The sequence below is a fragment of the Chiloscyllium plagiosum genome, unplaced genomic scaffold (genome assembly GCF_004010195.1).
Source record: "Chiloscyllium plagiosum isolate BGI_BamShark_2017 unplaced genomic scaffold, ASM401019v2 scaf_1431, whole genome shotgun sequence".
Classification (NCBI taxonomy): domain Eukaryota; kingdom Metazoa; phylum Chordata; class Chondrichthyes; order Orectolobiformes; family Hemiscylliidae; genus Chiloscyllium; species Chiloscyllium plagiosum.
Window position 1 is genome coordinate 23,308 of NW_025213558.1, and position 10,705 is coordinate 34,012.

The following is a 10,705-nucleotide window of genomic DNA, read 5'->3' on the forward strand; positions in this document are numbered from 1 at the left end:
GGATTCCCTCCAACAACTTGCCCACCACCGAGGTCAGGCTCACCGGTCTATAGTTCCCTGGCTAGTCTTTACCGCCCTTCTTAAACAGTGGCACCACGTTTGCCAACCTCCAGTCTTCCGGCACCTCACCTGTGACTATCGATGATACAAATATCTCAGCAAGAGGCCCAGCAATCACTTCTCTAGCTTCCCACAGAGTTCTCGGGTACACCTGAACAGGTCCTGGGGATTTATCCACCTTTAACCGTTTCAAGACATTCAGCACTTCCTCCTCTGTAATCTGGACATTTTGCAAGATGTCACCATCTATTTCCCTACAGTACGGGCAACTGGAAATGCAACGAGGGAGAGACCCAGGTTACGAATAAGTGAGAGCAGATAGGAGTTACAGGATGGGAGCAAGAGTTTCAGCAGCAAGGGGAATGGCTCTAATGATGTCAGGTCTCTTGATTAGGCATTGAGTACATGTGAACATAGCGTAATAGATCTACCCCCACCCCGAGCAAGGAAACACAACATTGTTTAGTTTCATGTCTTATATAATGACTTCTATATTTATAAAGGTCTTATATAATACAAGGATCCATGTGGACTACTGCTGCTCCTATTTCTTATGTTCCTCTTGGGTCTGTGGGCTTCTCTGACTAGAACTGGGGTATGTTTATCCAAATCATCCAAACAGGTTGTGGGCTACCTGTTCCAAATACAACAAGCCACTATTATTGGCACAAGGTAGGCTTCCTGGGTGAACAAGAATTCCACTCTACTGTTAGCTAATGCATGCAATTAATACCAACTTCACAGCCTCATTTTGCTGCTGTTGTTATTTGCCAGAAATCAAGAAAAGCAAACCCGGCAGCTTCTGTGAGATCTAAAACCACTAAAAGCTAACTCCTGCTCTTACCTCCAATCTTCTTTCCCTACTGTTTGCAACCCCCACCCTGTAATTCCCATTCTGCCCTCACTTATGGGTGACCTGGGTCCTTCTGGATCCATGGACTCTGGTAGGTGCATTGCTGGAAAATGCAACTTCTCCCACTGACATTGCTCAAAGTGGAGAGCTGTTGGCTTCTGATTGGCTGGCAGCTATCAGGGGCTAGTGTTTCCACCCAGGGATCCTTAATCTCAAGAAAGGCCCATTAGTGGCCACTTAGCTGTGTGATATATGATGGGCCTTACCCAAGGTGAGTAAAATTATCATCACCTCAATTAAATTCCAGTCAACTAATATCTTCAAGGTTAACACCTTTAGGGTTGACACCCTTAGAAAGCCATATTGCTTTAAAAACGGTATTTAAATAAAGACAGTAGACAGAATTACACATGAACTGATGTGGTTTTACTGCATTTGACCAATCATTAATTCAAAACTACGTAATCCGTATAAAATTCAACCAAGATTGACACCTTCTGCCCAATTATCATAGATTACCCATAACCACATATTTTAAATATATCACTGCGATATTCTTTTCTGTAGACCTGGACCTTTCTGGTAAGATTACCTTATTTATCCAGGTCTGAATGCAGTTATTAAAAACACTCAGTTGATGCACACGGTGGGTTGTACAACACACAGAATGGGTGTAGATGTGCTTCACAGAACAGATGAGCAAAGGATACAAAATGTTACTACTAGGTAAGACACCTTAAACCTCTGATGGTAATGAAAATCAAACACCATAACTGCTTTCCTGGAGTATAATCTTATAACCTCTACTGATCAGTGCTAACATCAGTTCATGTATCAATAAGCATTTTTCTTTATGATTCAGGTTTTGCCTTTGCATACAACTCTTGAGTAGCAGTCTGTATCTTTATCATATATATGCATATAGTATGACAAATGCTTATATCAGCATAAAAAGATAAGCTGGATGACTATATATGAAGACAACAACTACAACTCTCACGGCACTGCCATTGGTTAACTTTACTCAAGCATCATAAAAAGCTGAAACTAAAGCTACAGTAAGAAAAATTGGTTGTTGCTGAAACAATGGTGAAGTATTTATAGCCAATGGTGCTGAAGTATATTTATCTTATCAACTTTTTAAAAAAATCACTTTCCACTAAAAATTGATATATGAGCTCAGAGCATGAGAGCAAATCTACTGCTAACAGGTAACCGACACAAGTATTTATTTTTCATTGCAAAGGGGAATCAATACAGTCTGCTCATTTCCCTTGCACATTAACTGCACCATGCATTATTTTTTTCACTTGCAATCTGTTAGTGTTGTCTTCACATAAATTCATATAATGGTATTGGTCATTTCCTCATACATATACACCCTATCGCGTGTTGACAGGTTTATAAGGATGCATTGGCAGCCGTGGGTGCTACAGGCTCCTTGACGACAGCCTTTGAATCCTTGCAGTCCTGAGCTGTGGTGCCTGAGTTAGTCTGTTTATGATCTGCTTTCTGTGCCAGATGTTTGACTTGTCTGTAAAGATGAATGGATCTAAATTAGTACAAAAACCTGAGACCCACAATATCAATGTATTTAAATTGATTACAATTAACAACATCATCAGTATAAAAAATGAACACAATTATAAAATAGTGGACAATAATAATGTGAATATTTTCATGATTATAGTAAATGAGAGATGAAAGAAGTACTATCATAGAAGGAGTTTTGATGCATTGAACTAGTGTTTGCCAAGTGCTTTGAAATTCAATAAAGACAGTTTTAGAATGAGTAGATATTTTTAAGATTATTTAATTTTCTGAGTTCTGACGTATCTCTCATGCTACAAGCATACATTAGCAAATGATGTGCTACTGGACGTTTCACCTCATAGGAGGCTGGTGAAATCTACACCTGCACTAGTTAAGGGAGTTATAACAGTGAATCTGCATTGTTGCAGCATGAAATTACTACAGTATTGTTTTAAAAAGTTCATTACCAACATGTCTGATCTGCTGTGTATTTTGAACATTTTCTGCCTGTACGTCAGATTTCCAGTATCCAACATACAGTAGCTTTTGAATGAAATAATATATTTGGGCTGGGATTCTGAAATGACAACTGTGCATTATCTAGTAAGGCAAAGACTGTCTTGACTTTGATGTCTGCCATGGTCAAACTAACAACATTCACATTCTAGGCCCAAGTGGCAATGCACCAAATGCCTTCCAGGGCTACAGCACCAGTCAAATTTTCAAAAGACAACATAGATTAACTGGAAGCAGTTCAAATACCACATTCATATGTTATGTGTTATTGTGAAGTTGGTCATTTAATATTATCTTGATGCTATTACTTTTACACAATACTGAAAAAAGTATTTTGAAAATAAAGTACACAAATTAATATTTTATGTTGCTATTTGCTAAACAGCCATAGGTCTGGTTATTTATAGCTTTGGGTAAGAAAAAGAGAGCCATCTTAACTTATTTTCAGTATTTTCCAACTATTTTAATATTTCAGATTTTTCCTGCCTTATTGTCCATGGATTCAGCTGCAGTTAACAGAATATGCTGAAATCTTAGGCTTAGATTACTGCAGAAAACAATTAAGCTCTAATTATTTCCACACACAAAATTTTGCGGAATATCCCATTAAAAATAACATCTTTTTACTGAAAAAGTTCAGATCTGAAATGAATCCAAAAGATTGAGTTTTCCGATTTTATTTTCCAATTGATTTCTCAATAAGATAATTCTAATTGCATAATGTTCTGGCTAAATCCACTTCTACTACTGTGCCTATTATCTTTTGGGTTGGGAACTGAAAGCAATTATCTGAACCTTTACAAAAATATTTGCAGGCATTCAGCCAATAGATTCAATACAGGCAGAGGCAGATTAAGGAGATCACAAACTTCTTTGGAATCTATGAAAATTGTAAATAGAGCAAAAAAAAGATAAGTGTAAGTAAGATTAATCCACCAGGATAGATTCTCACACCAAAATCCTGGGAACAGCATAACGTTTAAACTTGACCAGGTAACTTAAAAGGACATTATAAAGGCCACAACATCAGAATAAGCTTCAGATAAATGCAAATAAAGGAACAACAAAGATTCTCTGGATCAGCTCCACTTTCCTAGGCCTTGGAAATCTTCAACAAAGAAAAGCAGTGCCATATTAGAGGAGGATCCATGACTTGGGAATTTTTTTAAAGAAAAAAGCACATTGAAAAGTCATCTAAATAAAATTAATTTAAAAATAAAGCAACCAAGAGAAAAATAATTAAGTTAGTAGTTATGAAGTGTCCATTTTCTGGAACATTTGCACATAACAGAAGATTAAAGAATTGCATAAATTATCTGATGCTGAAGCATTTGAAGGAAGGGTTTAGGTATTAGCTTTGTTGCAAATTTGTTTCCAAGTCAGAAGGTTCAAGTCTCACTCCAGAGATTTGAACACATAACAAAAGATACTTATTTGAAACCTTACACATACAGAAAAGATAAATTAATAATTGTCAACTAGATATGTCTTTGCACCAGAAGGTCAGAACTACACTAACATCAAACCAAGTATTGCCATTATGGTAATGGTAACTAACCTTGTCTGGGAGTCTCGTCAGAGAGCTTCAAACTGCAGACTCTGATAGAACTATTGACTTGTTACGAAGTGGAGTTTTTAATGCAAGGTTTCCTGTTATCAGGAAACGTAACAACATAACAACAACTTGCATTTTTATTAATAACAGGTTTAACAAATGTGGAAAGACTGCAGAAGAGTTGTACTTCTTAGAACAGAGAAAGAGCTAGGATGAGACTGACAGAGTTCAAAGTCATGATCGTTTTAACAGAAGTTCAGGAAGAGGCTCAAGAGACTCAATAGTCCAATCCTAGACTGTTTTTGCTGGTGGAAAGGTTGGTAATCTGAAGATACAGATTTGAAGTGACCAGCAAAAGATGAAAAGGAAGTGATTATACTGTTTTTTTAAAACATGGTGAGTTGTGACTGGAATGTGCTGCATGAAAAGGTGGGGAATGTAGATTCAGTAGAAAAACTCAAAAGAACAATGGATTAAAACTAAAAGAGGACATGAGGAACATCTCCAAATGGTCTGTTTCCATGCTTTGGAAAGGAGCAGAATTCATTGGGAACATTTACATTATATATAAAATAATGACATTATTGTGTAAAAATGATGCACCAGCGATACTTTCAAAGTAATAAGGATTGTTGCAGGATGGAATAATTACAATTAAGCAAAGGATGAATAAAAATGATTACTGAAGCAGAATCTTATGGGTTCCTCAGCAAAATGGGCTATGGTGGAATTTGTAGCAGGATCAGGTGAGAAGTCTGCCAAGACCTATCTGGACGTCGGGAGCATCCTGACACATCTTTTATGCATTTCCGGAATGATGAGAGGAGTTCCTCACTTGGCAACCATGAGTTGCCAATTAAGTGGAATTACTGCTTGATAAGTAGCTTATTAACTTGACAACTCACCTCATTTAATACTCATTTTACCAAATGTGTTGAACAAGCTGCACATGGGTATTCTCGTCATGGAAGTTAGAGTGGGTACTCGGTGACTTCAGCTCATTGTTTGCTGTGATGGAGCTCCAGTTTGGAAATCAAGCACAAAAATCTCAAAGCATGGTCCATGGGCACTAGCTACATACGTCCCATGATGCCAGATATTGCCACCTGGCATGTGTTAACCTGTAAGAACGCTCATGGCATGTCTTGGATCAGCTTACAGGACATTACTGCAATGATTTCAATGGATATGAACACAGGTGGATTCTGTAGGAGGAAATTCTTCCTGAACAATAAATCCTCGCTGTTTTGTTGAGTGGGGCAAGGCAGACACACACTGCTCTAGCCTAATTATTGAAAGCCAGAAATTCTGAGTGAACTTTGCTGCTTGCTGGACTACATTCTAATTAATGTCTTACATGCAAAGTATTTTAAGTGGTTTTGAACCTTCTTCTAAAAATAGTACTACTAAAGGAAAATAAAAGTTACCATGGTGTGTTCGAAAAGAAGCAGTGATTTCTGTAAATCACTTGTCTTACTCACAGCCTTTAAGTTTCAAGTCAGTTTCAAAGTATGTATGTTAATCCTCCAATAAATAACAGCTGCTGATGGTCCCACTGCTAATACAATACCTTTCACACAGATTTGAGACACAGCAAACATTTATTACTGCAAAATCCAGTCTCAAAAATATAAGTACTTGACCCAAGCATTTCAGGGGATTATGTTGAGCTGTCAAGAGCAAGCAATGGGCTTGGAGGATGATATGGCTGGACAGGATTTGACTGGTAAAATGAGGGGCCTATTTATGATGTATCAAAAATTACACAGATCTGTACCAGGTTCATTCTGGAAATACATTTGTCTGCTATGAATACTTATTGGAGTGAGTTTTTTTTAAATTACATCTGTCAGTGTCAGACAAAAATCTCATGACACATGGTTTATGATTGTTTAAAGGTGACCTGCAACAGTCAGGCTGTTGCAACTGTGTGTAAATAAGCCGTTCTCTTTCTTTAAATGTACAGCATAATGGAGGGGAGATGGAGAATGGCAGCTTGAATGGAGGTGCAGGACCTGCAAAGGTGAGTCAGTGGTGGCATTGGTTGGGCTTGGAATAAAGGGCATCGTGTGTAGTACACTCTGGGGCAATGAGAAGTGGAAAAGAGATTTGGAGCTGAGGCATCAGAGAGTGAAGTTGGAAGAGTCTGGGTAACCTGGGGTCAGTCAGTTAATTAAGAAAATAAGGGATTGAACAGATCGTGTCAATATTGTTAAAATGAATATCTATTGCAGAGTGATGGCTAGCAGAATCCTTCTAGGGATTTGAGTTCACTTACAACATTTCAATTCCGTGATCTTGGACAATGATCTTTACAATGTACAGGATGATGGGCTAACTGAGCCTGCAAGTTCAGCCATAACACACAGTGGGATGGGTAGGACACTGGACACTAACAGGAACAAAATACATTGCATTTCCCAAAATAAAGAAAATGTGCTTAAGTCCATTGTAACCAATGAAGAAGCGAGCCAGTACATTGAGATCTCTAACTAAGATAATCTCAACAAATAATTAATAGTGCGCTCATGAATAAAGTGAAACTAATGTAATATGAAAGATTTACAAGTAAAATTTAAATTTGAAGAGAATACTCATGCCAATTTTTTGGTTTTATTTGAGCTGAATTTTGCCAAAACAAATCAGCCAAGTATCAATTTCACGTCAATATCGGGAAGTTTCATGGAGAGTTTCTCATGAGCTCCAGCAAGTTATCTCACACAATGCTCCAGTACTCCCCTCATTACATCCGCACCATACATTTCTATTATGCGCTCAGCAATGGTGGAAATACTCACCACAGCTGGAACCTCCCACTGCATTCCAACCACTGGCGCCATATTAAAGCCCAGCCATGCACCAGATCAAGCACCAAGAGTTTCCCATCATAGTACACTTAGTGTCAGGGAACAAAAAAAGTGCTTCTGAGGGTGCATAAATGGCATGGGTGAAACCTCATTGCATATACAAGCCCACATGCATAAATTTAGTTTACATCATCACCCGTCTGATTGACTGACATTGTAACCACAACTACTAGAATCACGCCCCACAGGTGATGTGCCCTTAGTGCCATATCACTGTAGAATATAAGGAAGTATTACTCTTTCCCTAATGCCCATTGCTCAGTATGAAAGCATCACAGGATAGAAAGCTTTCAAATGGTTTAAAATGTTAACTTGTATTCAACATCGCCAAAAGTGAACGAAAAACAAAATAAAGCTGCATTTACTTTTGTGAGCAATCAGGGACCACTTGCCATTTCAGCAACAACAAATTTACATCAAAAGATGATCACTGCATCCAGCTCACATTATAGGAACTGCCTGTCAATTAACATCCAGTCTGGCCAGTCGCATCTGATGCTGCACTACTCTATTGTACTGAACATGTGTTCCTCCTCCTCAATGTCCTCATCTTCCTCCTTGAAAGATAGCTGCTGCTCCCCTGGCTCTTCAATGTCCATCAGATCTCCTCTGTCTGCTCCACATGTGCACAGCACAACATGCTAGGATTTTATGGCACACTCTTGTCTGGAAGCTGTCTTCCTCTCCCTTTCTCCATCCTTTCCTCTCTCTCTTTCTCTTCTTCCCTTAACAACCCAAGGCTGATCCATGCATCAGAATTTCATTTTTAGCAAGCCTATCATCTACTCCATGATTGCCTCAGTAGAAGAATGGACTGTATTGATCTATGTTCAGCCTTTGTCAGGGGGTCTGGAGGGTTTTGTAATGGAGTAGACGGTAGCCCTAGTCTCCCAGTAACCATTCTTGTGTGGCATCAAACCCTTGAAACAAAGCAGGAACATGAGATTTCTCAAGGACATAGGCATCATCGAAGTGTCTAGGGTACTGGGTATACACTTCTCAGCTGTGTTATGAAAAGGCTGTCTCAACAAGACACTTGCATAATTTATAGTACCCTACACTAGGGGAAACAAGATAAAGCAGTGTGACCTGGCAGAAATGGCATCTGTAGTAACCATGGTTGGAGGAAGCAAAGGTCCTCACAAAAGAGTCCAGTGGATCCTTGGAAGCGACTAGTTGCACAAAACTTTTGTGCAGCCGTCACCTTGACAGATATGAAGATAAGATGGTAATCACTCCTTCAGGTCAATGTGTGTGTCTGATGGAGTTTTAAATAGCAGAGTTACAAGACATTGGTCCATAACTGTTTAGCTGTGGCTAGAGTCTATTTATTTGTAATAAATAGCAAATCTTATTAAGTGCAGAACCTTAATCTGTGCTTTCTGTCAACCTGGATCTGAAAGACAGGTACATTGGGGAATTATACATACGTTTGAAATCTTTAACTTTCATGACAATTCTGGGAATACAGGATGGATTTTTAGAGAAGCTTATCTGGAGGGAAAATCAGAAACAAACATAGCAGCTTCCTGGTAATGTCAGCAGTCAGCATTCACACTGCATAGAAATGACAATTTGGTATAATCCTCCAGACAATGGGATAGGGACTTCTCCAACAAAGAACACCAGACAATGTCTCTCATTGGACTTTTGACAAGAGGACATTATTCCAAAGAATGCAGCACAAGCCACTCAGCACAAATACAGTAGGGGACTGTAAGTGCAGTAGAATTACTGATACCCATTCCCTCCACCTCATTTCACCCAAGAAAGGCAGCATTCCCAATACGAGTGTGTTAGTGAATACTCACAGTTCAAGATGAGAAAAAAATCATTTCTATGTCATTGCCCAGCCTGTGGAATTTTGAAATGTCTTTGTGAATTGTGGCCTACAGGCAAGACTTTTAAGGTCACCTGTGATTACTTCTGCTATACGGACAGAAACTATGATCTCTGTAACAATCAATGACATGGTCATGAATTGCTCAGGCAGCCATTGTTCATGCGAGCATATACAGGGATTGCTGCCTGAGTTGGAGGCCCAGAGGAGCAACTGGCAGACTGGAGAGGCCAGGTACCCACTCTGACTTTCATTTCAGGAAATGTTGCCACCTAGTTCCTCTCGAGCACAGAGGAACGCCATCTACAAGTTCGCTGACGACACCACCATTGTAGGACAGATATCAATGACAAGAGGGAGAAGATAGAATGCTTGGTATCATGGTACAAAATAACAATCTCTCCCTTAATGTCAGCAAAACTAAAGAGCTGATCATTGACTTCAGGAAGAAATGAATAGGACACGCCGTGGGCAGCCCTGTGGCACAGTAGTTAGCACTGCTGCCTCACAGCACCAGAGACCTGGGTTCAATTCCTGCCTCAGGCGACTGACTGTTTGGAGTTTGCACATTCTCCCCACGTCTGCGTGGGTTTCCTCCGGGTGCTCTGGTTTCCTCCCACAGTCCAAAAATGTGCAGATTAGGTGAATTGGCCATGCTAACTTGCCCGTATTGTTAGGTGTAGGGGAATGGGTCTGGGTGGGTGCGCGTCGATGTGGACTTGTTGGGCCGAAGGGCCTGTTTCCACACTGTAAGTAATCTAATCCAATCACGCCCCCATCTACATCAATGGAGCTGGGGTGGAGAGGCACAGCAGGTCAGGCAGTATCCGAGAAGCAGGAGAATCGACATTTCGGGCCGGAGCCCTGATCTCCAGCATCTGCAGACCTCACTTTCTCCCTCTGAGGCGGAAAGGGTTGAAAGCTTCAAGTTCCTGGGAATGACGATAACCAACAATCTGTCCTGGACCCACCCATGTAGATGCAACAGTCAAGAAGGCACAATAACAGCTCTTCTTCCTCAGGAGATTAAAGAAATTCGGCATGTCCATAAGGACTCCCACCAACATTTACAGATGCACTATAGAAAGTATTCTATCTGGGTCCATACTGACTTGGTACAGTAACTGCTCTGCCCAGTACCGTAAGAAACTAGAGGAAGTTGTAAACACAGCCCAAAACATCACGCAAGACAACCTTCCATCCATTGACTCCATCTACACCTCTTGTTGCCGCAGAAAAGCAACCAATATCATTTAAGACCCCGCCCACCCGGTTATAATCTCTTCCAACCTCTCCCATCAGGCACAAACACACATACCAACAGGTTCCTCCCCCATCCCCCCCTTCAGTATTAGACTGCTGAATGGACCTCTCAATTTCAAATCTAATGCTAACCTTGCTTTTGTACACCTCCAATGCAAGTGTAACTTTGTATGCCTCAGTCTGTTCACCCTCTGATCTGTATGGCCTCGTATATTATG

The 10,705-nt window shown here is 40.0% G+C and overlaps 1 long non-coding RNA gene across 1 annotated transcript; it reads right to left on the minus strand.

Moving 5' to 3' along the window:
* Positions 1-1,317: 1,317 nt before the first annotated feature.
* On the minus strand, positions 1,318-5,034 carry LOC122547662. The gene is made up of 2 exons (XR_006311055.1): positions 4,521-5,034; positions 1,318-2,447 (listed from the first exon to the last, which is right to left on the minus strand). It is a non-coding gene; the product is annotated as an uncharacterized LOC122547662 (long non-coding RNA).
* Between the last annotated feature and the right edge of the window lie 5,671 nt (positions 5,035-10,705).